Source organism: Dermacentor albipictus, chromosome 9 (assembly GCF_038994185.2).
Source record: "Dermacentor albipictus isolate Rhodes 1998 colony chromosome 9, USDA_Dalb.pri_finalv2, whole genome shotgun sequence".
Taxonomy (NCBI): domain Eukaryota; kingdom Metazoa; phylum Arthropoda; class Arachnida; order Ixodida; family Ixodidae; genus Dermacentor; species Dermacentor albipictus.
In genome coordinates this window covers 13,881,707-13,893,797 of record NC_091829.1, presented here as the reverse complement: position 1 = coordinate 13,893,797, position 12,091 = coordinate 13,881,707, and the positions used below count along the sequence as shown (strand labels likewise).

Genomic DNA, 12,091 nt, shown 5'->3' with positions numbered 1-12,091 from the left:
CTCACTTTCCGATATGAGCGTAACGACGAAACGCCTCAAGGAGTTGAGTCCACTGAGAAGAGCCTGAGATGGCCGAAATAAATCCGATAACCCCGCTATAGCCTCCCTCTTGTCGAGGACGTATATAGAAACAAACCACCAATCAATGTGTCTAAAGAGCTTTGCGAAATGCTCATTTTACGTCGGAGCTATAAGTTGCAGTCCTTGTCATTTTTAACTGCAAAAGTCGAGCTGGAAATTCCAGTAACACGCCTTTCAGCAATCGGGCGACTGGCAGATTGAACGAAGGAGCAGACGGCCGATCAAGAAATCGATCACTTGCTCGGTGGATCGATAAAAGAAATATGCGAGGATGTATATGAATGAGAAAAAGCTTAAGTGCTCTAAAACGATTCAACACTTTTACCACTAAGTCACAGCTAGAATACTGAGAAGTTCAGGTACATTCAGCAGGAAAGTTTACGGTAGCTTATCGGCTTTTACGAGCAAACGAAGTGGACTGGCTTATAAAGAAAGCCACAGTGAACGGAGTAGAAGTAACAGCGACTACTTTGAGTTCGCAAAGTGGATTTAAATATATAATTAAAGGCGTTTTCGGAAACCTATACGGATGAAATTTGACCGGCATGGACGAGCATCGAACCCATCATCTTGCGTTAATGAAGCGAAATGCGATAGGTACGAGACACCGCGGTACGTGGCGAAGAGACTAAATGTAGTCCTTGAACACAAAAAAACGAAGATAAAGAAATAACGAAGTTGTCAGATGCGCTAGTACTGAAGTTCTAAAAATAATGTTAGAACACTGTCTGCTAAATGTCGAAGCACTATCTCAGAAGTTCGGGCTCTGATCACATGTGTGAAAATAAGCGCAGGAGGCGCAGTAGGAGCATTACAAGCAACTGAAACGAGATTCCATTATACCGACGAAATAGATTACAACATACAAAAAGAGCATTGCAACAGAATAAAATCGATAATCCAGATTCTGACGAGGCCCACATGCCGCGAAACATAAAATAAACTGGTTGTCCTTGCGTCGGAGCATGGTGCAATCTAATATAGAGTGGTGTATAATCTATAAAATATCTAAAAGAAAGGTATCACATACCAAATATGGAACAAAACTGTCCTGAAGAACTTACGTTCCAAAGAGAAGGCAGTCAATCGGAGACCCTTCAAGAAGAGGGTCTTGACGGCTGCCAGTCTGTCTGACGCACGTGGTCTTGACATGGTTCATGGGCGATTGAAGCAAGCACTGAGAAATAGTAACAGAAGCAAGCGCAGCAGCCAGACTGCGAAGCTTTTCGTGTCAGTTTACACGACAATTTTTTTTTCGCTTCGATTCCAGTTAAATGAAGCGAGAGTGGGAAAACTTCAGGAGAAGCAAAAAAGGCTATTACCATTGTAGAGTCCAAGCAAAGCATAATATACATCAGCAATAAACCAGGCTGCGTTATAAATGTCGGTGACTCATAGTTCACTTCCAACGTCTGGCAAAGGTCATGGCATTAAAGTCGGGTGCCACCCACTTTGTTTGGCACGTCTTCAAATCACGCAAACACTTACTTCGATAGTGGAACGCTTTGAATAATAGGTTAACTTAAGTTATCTGGCAGTTCAATGGAAGAAATTTGAATAATTGGCGATTGCATAGTTAGTTTACTGCCATACGAAGACAACTCCCAGGGATCTCCATTTACTCCTGTGTTGCGCCAGTGGACCCCGTGGACCCCATGCTTGCGGATTTCCGAATTTCATCACACCACATACTTATCTGCCGTCCTCGACTGCTCTTTTCCTCCTCTTGGCACCTATTCTGTGACCAGTATAGATAACTGCTGGCCTGCTAAACTCAATTTTAGGCTACCCTGGTCTGTTCTCTAATCCACACCTCTGTGTTCCTGTCTCTTAAGGTAACGCCTGACATTTTTCGTTCCATCATGAGTTTCGCGATCCTTAACTACCCCTCAAGCTTTTCTTGAGGGCCCTGGACGTTGCCCGAGCTCAAGGCATTCTGGAATTAGGACGCTTCTCCATAGCTACATTCATATAGTAAAGATGTTTATTCTCTCTATCTCAAGATTTTCTCTTTATTTTGCAACCTTGAAGTTTCTGCCCCTTGTGCTTATAGTACAAGTAGACTGCAATGATTGTACGCTTTTCATTTGAAGGATTGCGGTAAGCTGCCGGTCATCACTTGGTAATGCCTGCCGTATGTGCTCCAACTCATTTCTTTATTCTGTAATTTTCCTGCTCATGATCAGGGTACCCTGTGAGTCCTGCAGTCAACATAATAATAATAATAATAATAATAATAATAATAATAATAATAATAATAATAATAATAATAATAATAATAATAATAATAATAATAATAATAATAATAATAGAGTTTGATGATTAGATAGTGCTTGGTATATATTTAACATGCCCAGAGCGGTGCCGTTAATAACAGTACCGATGCAGCGTGCTCCGAAGTAGAAAATTTGCGGGTGGAAATACATCTGTAATAACTGAGCACAAGAATAAAATAAGTACCTAAAACATATGAAAATACGAGGATAGATTGCAAAATTATGGTTGTTGCCAGGCGCCTTATGGCGCATGCGTAGACAGTTCATGTTTGTACTTTTGTTTCGTTTCTTTTTATCTTTGGCATCATTTCACTTTAACCCATTGTGGTGTAGCCAACCATAAGGCTATTCTGGCCAACCTATTTGCCTTTCATTGCTTAACTTTATCTTTCTCCCTTCAAACAGTGAGCCAGCAGTTCCATATCAAACGCATTTCAAGCTCGACCGTCAACTCTACTCTCAATGACACGTATTGACGAAATATTGTGAATAATTCTAGCTTGCGTGCACTAAGTAATGGGTTTGGAGCGCAAGGACTCTTAGATATTCATATACCTAGATGAACTATTTAGATGAAGATATATATAGACGAAGGAACGGCATTTCTTTATGATCGCGTTTTGGAGCCAGCTGCAGGCTACTACCACGCAGCTCAAATAATGCAACGGGGAAAAAACGCAGCAAGCAAAACCTTTACGTCATAAGTTATAGCTTTACGTGCTTTTCCTTAACGCGAGAGTAAAAAAAAAAGCGTATTGGTGCTCTATTTCACAACTTATTCCAGATTTTATTTATAGAATTTTGTTTTATTGGTCGGTGAGCAAAGCCGGGGGTTTGACAAGTTCGGGACACAACTATTGCGGGGCCTAAATTTCATTTATGTCCATATTTATCTCAAAGTCATGTGTACCTAATTCAATTTTTGTATTTATCTGAATTGCAGTTCGTTTTAGGCTGTAATCAATCAGGAAAAAAAAAACCCCGAGAAATAGGGCAGTGGCCGCACAATGAGGTGCTTAGTCACCACTGAAAGGCAAACAGTTTCGAGTAAGCGCTCCTATTGCCTTTTCTATGACCGTTGATTTATGATGCTCTTTGCTGATGTAAATAATGAAACATTCGCCCAGGCCAGAAATTGTATTCTCTGCGTAGCTCACAGTATAAGGAAAACGACCGAACCTTTCTGTGAACTGTGAATTCACAACGTTTTACGCAGCGTTGAACAAGAACTGGAATGCGCGAGGATTTCAGAGCACTACCCCCGCGCAATATTGAAAGCAGTGTTGCTTATGCAACATTCTCTTTTGTTTTCTTCTCTTACTTCAAGAAACAATGTAAGGTTGACAGGTCGTATGACGCAGGCTGGGGTAGCGGTTGTCAGCTTTCTGAAGACATGTGCGAAATCTTTTTGGAGTGAGGGGCAGCGTCAAGTTAGTAGGATGCACTAAGTTGGCAGTCTGAGCCCACTTAAATGCTGTCAGAGAAAAATGACGAACGTGCGTAGAATCGCAGAAAAGCGCAAACAAACAAGAAATAAAACAAGATCTGTCGCAGACAAGGAGTGCACAAACTGGAACAACCCGTCTGCTGACACGACGTAAACCAAGCCCTGCACTTTTGAGTATAATACGCTTCTGCAAAGAACACGCCTTTAAAGTCTAATAAAGAATACAGAAAAAGAATGGAACATTGACAACATTTCTTTATTTGCTTTTGCATGGTTTCAGCCGGGGTTGATGGCATCAAATCCGCTGGATGCCTGTAGATGCTTCTACGTTTGATTGACGCATAGCAGTTTCACAAAGGCAGTGCGCGAATTCAAGGGTTCGTACTCAAAAGTTGTTTATTAGTGAACGGTTGGAAGAAAAGGAATGCAATTGCATACGCGGCTGTTCGAATGCTGGTCGCCTAAAAACTGAATTGTGTGTATTTACTTGCAAAAACCACAATCTGATTATGACGCAAGCCGTGGTCGGGGACTCCAGATTTATTTTGACCGCCGTCGGGTTCTCTAACGTGCACCTAAATCTCGGTACATGTGCATTATTGCTTTTTGTCTCCGTGGAAATGCGGTTCCGTCACTGGAATCGAGCCCGCGACCTCTCGATCTCAGCAGCGCAACGTCATAACCACTGGGCTACCGCAGTGGGTAATGCTGGTCGTTCATAACCAATTTCGTACGAAAAATAAAACGGTTCGGAAAAAAAAAGGATGGTCACTACAGGATAAGCGTACGAGCCTCACTGCCAAAATAAATCTTGAAACAAATAAACCACATTAGATATCGGCACTCGCACCAGAACTGACCATAGGACAACACGAACGAACGTTTCTTGAGAAAACTGAACCATCTAGGCAGGCAAAGGAACTGTCCTACTTTTTGACAGGGAGAGGCGGGCTGGTTGGTGATCGATATTGGAATGCATTATGTAACCGCGCAAACGACAACGGACGAAGACGGAAACACACAGGACAGGCGCAGAACTTCAACTCAGATTTCAACTCATACCAATGTCGAGTGATGGTTGTCTGATGATTATCAAGTTTGATTATGATACATGTATAAATGTGGGCTTTCCCGAAGTAAATCTGAGTTGAAGTTCCGTGCCCTTCCTGTGTGTTTCAATCTTCGTCCGTTGTCGTTTGCGTGGTTACATAAGGCATTCCAATGTCCTACTCTAGCTGCCGCTTACTAAAACTCCTTATGGCTTTACTGCAAAGCGAGATATTTGTTGTTTTGAAAGCATATAGTAGTCAACAAAAAAGATGATATTTTGCATTTGGGTCCTTTGAGCCCGTGTGCTCAAAAGGTTGGTGCGGCATTATTCGAGACTGCTAGCCCAGGCCAATAGTCTCTTGATGCCACGCAGCTATCGTACTTTATTCGCATCGCATCGCTCACCCACCGTGCTCATAATGCGCATATTCCAAAGGTGTATCACAAGGAGGAGGAGGAGGAGGAGGAGGAGGAGGAGGAGAAAATAAAGGGAGAAGGCAGGGATGTTAACCAGAAATGCGTCTGGTTGGCTACCCTACTCTGGGGGACGGGAAAGAGGGAAAGAGGGAAAAGACAAAGATGGAGACGGGAGGGGGAGGAAATGGCCGTCGTGAGCTTCTTTTTGGTTGATGTTGTTACATTTTCTTTTTGTAAGAGAAGACAAGCATTTTGTTTTTGCGAACATTCATGCCACACTTACCGATGTCGCTTTCCTAATGTCCTCATTTTTTTCTTTCATTGTTGATGTTAATTTTGCACACACGCGAATTACGAGTGCGGAATTTCAGGTAAGACAATAAAAAATATAACCACGCCGACTCAACGCAATGTCAGCATCTAGATGACGCCAAGCTCGGTTTAGTTAGCGAGGTAGGGGTAGTGGCGGATGACGCAAGCTGCAGCCTCGTTGTCTGCAGCTGTTAACTGTGTGTGCCACGAGGGCCAAGGTAATGTATCATGTTTGCCAAGGGGAAAATGGTGAGATGTGTGTGCACAGATAAGTGCGACACTTATCTCAGTACATTAAACATTCAGTACCCAGCCTGGACCGTTGTGCAATAATGGGCGCACATCCAGGCGGCACATATCGACTTGCTCGAGAAGGGGGTGGACCAAATAAAATAAGCGCGAGAAAAATCAACGAAGGTGTTCAATAGCAGGTGCTGTCCGGTTACGAAGTCTGTGTGTACTTTAAACGTGGCTTTTAGCTGATGTTATATGTGGAGGTTTTATTCGTGATGCGTTCTTTTATTACGCGGAACAAGGGTGGCCTCGTCGGACCTACTTTGTCGACCAATATTCGGGGCTGTACCGTTTTGTCTATTTAGTTAGATACGGTACTTACGGAGACCGAACCCCGAGAGGACAGATGACAAAAATGAAAAAAAGCTTCGCTTTAGAAATCGACAGTAAAATTTGCCAGCCTGTTCATAGAAATCGACATTGACGTGCGAAAGCCGGATGCTGTAATGCCAGCATTTAACCCCTGTCTACATTTTAAACATCGCTCCATTTAAGTTCCAGCTATTAGCGAAATATTGCGGAGTATATATTCTGCTTACATAAATTATTAAATATAAAGAAAGGTGTTTCATATACTTGAACTCTCTAGTTAGTTATTTTTACGTCAGTTTACAGTTTTCAGTGTTCTGGATAACAGTGACTACTTCACCGGCGACATAGTTCCTCATATTTATTGATATGTGAATTTAAAGAAAGTTGAAATTCAGACATATCAAAGACGTTCCTCATAATTTTCAATTTTATGCAGAACGCCGAAGTGAAAAAATATTTACAATGTGAATGCTTTATATCGATGGACATTGAAAGTTCTGGCAATTGTTGCGTCGCCGGCTTCTCGAGAAACAGTTCTTCGAGGTATAAAGGATGGTGAGATGAGTTGATACGAAAAAAAAAGATATGATAAATGAGCACGCTCGTGACTCTTGCGTTCACAATCAACAATTCCTGGCGGTAATAGAAAAAAATTTATTGTACCTTTGGGAGTCAAATGCGCTAAGTATATGGATATTTTGCTGAAAAGCTTGCAAGAAGAGCCTTGTTTACTGCGCGTGGGATTCTCTTGCTTGCCATCATCTGCTACATGGCCTCTGAGATCGGGCCATGGCTGTAGCTATAGCACGGCGAGAGACCTCCACAACACGCCACAAGGGCGGCGCCACCATCTCGTTGGACGCCGTCTATAGTGGAACGACATTAAGAGTGCATAGCGCTACTTTTTTCGGGCCCCCCAAAGCACTGTGAGACCGACCGGTCGGCAGGCGCGCCTTTGTGACTGCCAAGTCTCTCCCTCACGGTGTTCCTCCGGGATAGCACACGCGAGAGAACGAAAAAATAAAAAGCAACTCCCCCGCTTGGCATACCGACAAGAGCACGCGTAAATCACCAAACCACGTGACACGCAAGCGCGCGGCGTGCGTAGGAAACAAAAGAAGTAAAGAATGCCAGTGAAAAGAACAAACAAAACGAAACGCGGACGAACCGCCAAGAAAAAAGAATACTAGTAAAAAGTTACGATTCCAGAAATGCAACAGACGTTGTGACGAAGGTGTTATGGAGGCTCGGTGGCGTTAGAAGTATGGCCTATTTGTCGGCGGTGCTTCAAGGAAGCTGTCGATGTTCGTCTTCGCAGTATCCTTTGGAAGGCGGCTAAGTTTAAACCCGCCACACTGTCGCCCGCCCCCAAAAGAATTTCTGACGCGGTGACCCCCGTACATTTAGTGGATGAAACGGCCGAGAAGTTTCGCAGCCGTAATGGTAAACCGTCACGGGAAATTTCGTTCCCGTCCAAGCACCCAAGAAATGCGAAGAAACACGGTGTTTCGTCCATCGCGACAATGCCGGGACCACCTTGACCCACATTTCTAAACTATCATTCGTTTCCCTTATTATGCCTGTCTATGCATTGTTTAGTTTGTTGCGTCCCCATGTGATTTTGTCCCCATGTGATTTGATGTCCCCAGTGATGTTGATTTATTCAAAATTCACTTTACGGTACGTATACAAGAGCAGGCAGCTAAAGCATTGATGCTTGTATGCGGGACAAGGCAGCGCGATATGTTGTGCAAGACAAGTAAGAATTTTTGCACTTTGTACTAAGCAGTAGGAAGTAGCTTCCACTACTGACCAATAATAAGCATAAACTCATCCACGCATTATATCCCAAGGCAATATCCAGTAAATAATCGTGGGATACATTCATGCGTAATTTGTTTCCTTTTCGACTAGCCTGCGTTACACGAAAGTTCATTTAGAAAATTTCTTTCAAAAGGAGTGAAATGGAGAAATTGAACTCTGGTATTTTAGGAAAGTATCTGTTGACTATGCTAAGCTTTAATTTCTAACAAATGTCTCGATGTCAACTTATTTCAGTTTATCTCTGCATTCGTGCACTTTAAATGCAGGGAAGAGGGACACAAAAGCTTTGTCGATCCGGCAGCTTGACGGGATCTCTGTATCCACTCCGCTGCAACAGGTCGCGCTTTCTTTTTATCAACAAACACTTATACGTTGACGTACCGGTGAACTAATATGTTCAAACATACAGCTAGGATATTCATTGATTTTATTTATATTTAGTAACTTTATTGAAAGATATTTATTTTAAAGAAAACAGGCGTGGAAGTACATACTCAATAAGCTGTAGGGTCACGCACACAATAACACGCGTGCTGCCTATCAACCAAAAATGTTCAAACACAAAAAAGAAACAAAAAAAAACACATTCGTAACACTCGGAGCATGCTGGAGCGAGCGCAAACAATACGAATATGTATTCTTTTTTTTTGCTGTGTAGAAATTTTTTTCACATTTGAATTTTTCTTGCTTCGTAGTCAATTCCGTGGTTCTGCAATTCCTTCCGCTGGAATCTCATGGCGCATTCTAATAAGCTTGATCAGCTTTCGATGCCGACTGAAAAATCCCACAAACATTGAATTTTGGCAGACCGTAGCTATAACAATCATGCCATACACCTTTAGTTTGCAAATGACAGAAGACATTATTACCTATAGATTTAGTTGACATTAAAATAAACTCAAATTTTGACTGGAGAAAAATAAGTGGGAACCCGTCTTCACCTTTTTTTTGCTTGATTTCTGTAAGGCATGCTTGCCTATAAGGCCATCGTATATTAATTTAAATGACTAAAACTGCATTCGTCATTGAATACTGGGATTTTAATTGGGATCAATGTGACACAATATGTGGAGCGCGGCACTGCATAAATGAGTTCTATGAAGTCCACGCATAGACGCTTTCTGGCGCTCACCTTGTCCACAAATAATAATTGTCATCTATCTTGCACGCATTTTATTTTTTACCTCTTCTTTCCCGCCTCTTCCCCGTCAGAACGCTAGGTCACGATGATACGCGCATGCTGTTCGTGACCTGGAAGTGCCGGACGCGCATTATTAAGGAAATGATAGGCACCCGACCTCGATGATAATTGTTGTTTGGAGACAAAATAGGGGCTGAAAGGCCTCATATGATTCATGGGTAAGAGTTTCAGCTTAACCAGTCACACATATCTAAGCACAGCGGATTATGCAGACGTTATTCTTATCAGCAATGGTGTCGCCTGTGCCTAACACTTTTTTTTTCCTGCACTATCTACGCTATAGCTAGAAATTAAACCTTGTCAATGACACACACGCAAAAATAAAGTCCTGGGGAGCCTACTTACTTGATATTGTTGCGTGGAAGAGATGTCGGGGCGCTGTAGCGAAACGGCTTCCAGCTCGAATCTTGTCGTGGTCGCAAGTCCTCGGTTCGTAATAGATGGTTTAAATAACGAAAGAAGGCGCTGTTCGTTTTACGCGCACGAATTGAGCAGTCGCTAAAGAAACGGGAAACATTACAAGAGGTCACTGCAGTCAACTCTCCTCTTCTCAATGACAGCGTTTTTCTGGCCCGTCGTCGTCTGGTAACACTCTTCACACCCACATTAGCTGGCACGGGACAAGTGCGATGCAGTGTCAACACCGAGCCAAGTGATTATCCACAGAGGAGTCCGAGCAATTACTGGAGGGGCAGTGCTGATCAGTGTGAGCGAGGATTTTCGAGTCATCATCAAACGCACAAAAGTCGGGAGCGTAGCGCAGGACCATAGCTTCACGTGTTGAAGAGGATGATCCAGCGACGAAAGTTCACTTCGGTCCTTTATACATAAACTGACACTCGCACCAACACGTCGAAGAGAAGCAGGGGATTTCGTTTTCGAAAGTTAAGCAGGAAAGGCGAAGCGTAACAATTGTTTTTTTTTATAAATGGCAGAACGAAAAAGTTGAAGACGACACTACCGGCCTGCGTCGGATTTAAGGAGCACCCCGGGCCGACCCAACCGTTCGGGCAGCCCGTGTCGTGATGACTGGGCGCGCGGGACTCGGGGTTCCAACTCCGGAACTTCCTTCCAGCCTCCCCGCTCTCGCCACCTTCTACTCTCGGTCTCCGTCGTGGAGAGAGAAACTTTTCTTCTCGCTGCTTCGATGATGGTGAGAGCGCGCCAGTGACGCAACCGTCACGTGAGGCGTGACGACCAGAGCACGTGTTTCTCGGGGCAACGTCACCTCCGGCACTCGCTCTCTTCATTTTCTTCCATTTTTTTTTCTCTCCTGTTCCCCTCTCTCTTCGCGCTCTCACAGCGCCTGGCCGCGATCGTCGGCGCTTCTCTCTACTTTCAATGTCGCGGTGGCGGTTGCGAGGGCATTTTTTCCTGTGTGGAGGAATTCCTGGCCGCCTCGTTCGCAGCTGAATGTATGTGGTTCGGGACCGGAAGTACGTCAGTTCATTCGGAGCGCCGGGTTTGTAGAAGTTCGCGAAGAAAGCATAAGAACGAACGGATTATAAGAGTTCCTGTTTTGATTAAAAATGGGCGTAGCACTTATTATTCGCCGGAAATTAGAAAGTGGTGTTGGGCCTCGCGTGTAATTTCAAGCGTAAATCAAGAGGATGCTTGACTCTCGTTTTCTTTACCGGGGCGCTTCTGACCTGACTAAATTTATGCTATGCTCGAAATAAAGCAACGACAAATTTAAGGAAGTGCTTTCCACGCAAGTGTGGTCGCTTGGGAGCGAGAAATTATTCTGAGTCTTTTCGCGAGGCCTAGACAACCTGAACGAGCCAGATTGCAAATTGGACTTACGGTGCAGTACGCACAAATTAGTTTAATATCTTACCAAACCTTTTTTTTTCCTTAGTAAAAATTATAGCAAAAAGAGAGAAGGAAACTTGAGTTAAACAATTTTCTTTGAATTCTTCCTTGTTTCTGACGCCAGCTTCATCATGCTTGAATAAAACAACACATTGTGTTCTAAAGAAGCCAAACACTAGACCAAGTAAGTTTCAGGGGCTTTGACGTACCCAACGTGGCCCAAATACGGAAAAAGGAAATTGAAATGCTTGACGTCACAGTGACGCGAACCGGAGCTGTGGTTTCGGCGCGAATTTTCAGTGACTGAAACTTCAATCTTCGTTTTTCTCTTCTAGTAATCAACCCATTGTCGCGAACTAACCTAATCTAGAGTTTTCAAAGGATACTGATCAATCTAAACTGTTTTAGTGTTCCTTAAATTAAGCTGCGTCGCTACCCGTTCGCGTGTTTTCTGGCTTATCAAGCCACCTCTCACAGTAATTGGATGTGTAGCGCACATAAAGCGATGATCTATTAGACTTACCAAATGTGTTTTCAGAGATGCGAAGAGCCGTCCGGAACGTCAGAACTTACGGTATTTACACGAAAATAGGTCGACCCCTATATACTGCACTAGCGGAGAGACAAAAAAATATTACGACAGAACACATATCTCACGATGATTGTCGACGGTTGTGCTTTAGAATCGAATCAGCACAGCGACACAGCGTATTGCCACCGTCGAAACGAGGTCTGGACAACGAGTCTGGACAACGGCGACGCGCAGAGTCGAGGCTAGATATCAACGCGTTTGAATTGGTTTTCCGGTTCCCGCAGCCGTCTGCGGCAGCTCTGTTTCACGGGTCTTAACGTTACGATGAGGTTCGCTTGCACACTTCTTGTCCCTTGCCGAGTCCTAATACTATTCCCGCTGCCGGAGCATAAATGGCGACGTCACAGTGGGTCCGCGCTAGTCTTGGCGCTAGTTGGCCCGACCCGTCCAGGTTTGCATGCACTCTGCAAACGGGGCGCGCTGGATCAATCTGTCCGGTGCTATTGCACTCACTCAACCCGACTCAACACTCG

The 12,091-nt window shown here is 43.8% G+C and overlaps 1 protein-coding gene across 2 annotated transcripts in view; it reads right to left on the bottom strand.

The window, feature by feature from the left end:
• LOC135903622 (pyrokinin-1 receptor-like) overlaps positions 1–10,239 on the bottom strand; it is a 212,096-nt gene extending 201,857 nt beyond the window's left edge. For both annotated transcript variants that reach the window (XM_065433928.2, XM_070525528.1), the window contains exon 1: positions 9,560–10,239. The gene's annotated coding sequence lies outside the window, so the exon portion shown is untranslated. The remainder of the gene's footprint in view (positions 1–9,559) is intronic.
• Between the last annotated feature and the right edge of the window lie 1,852 nt (positions 10,240–12,091).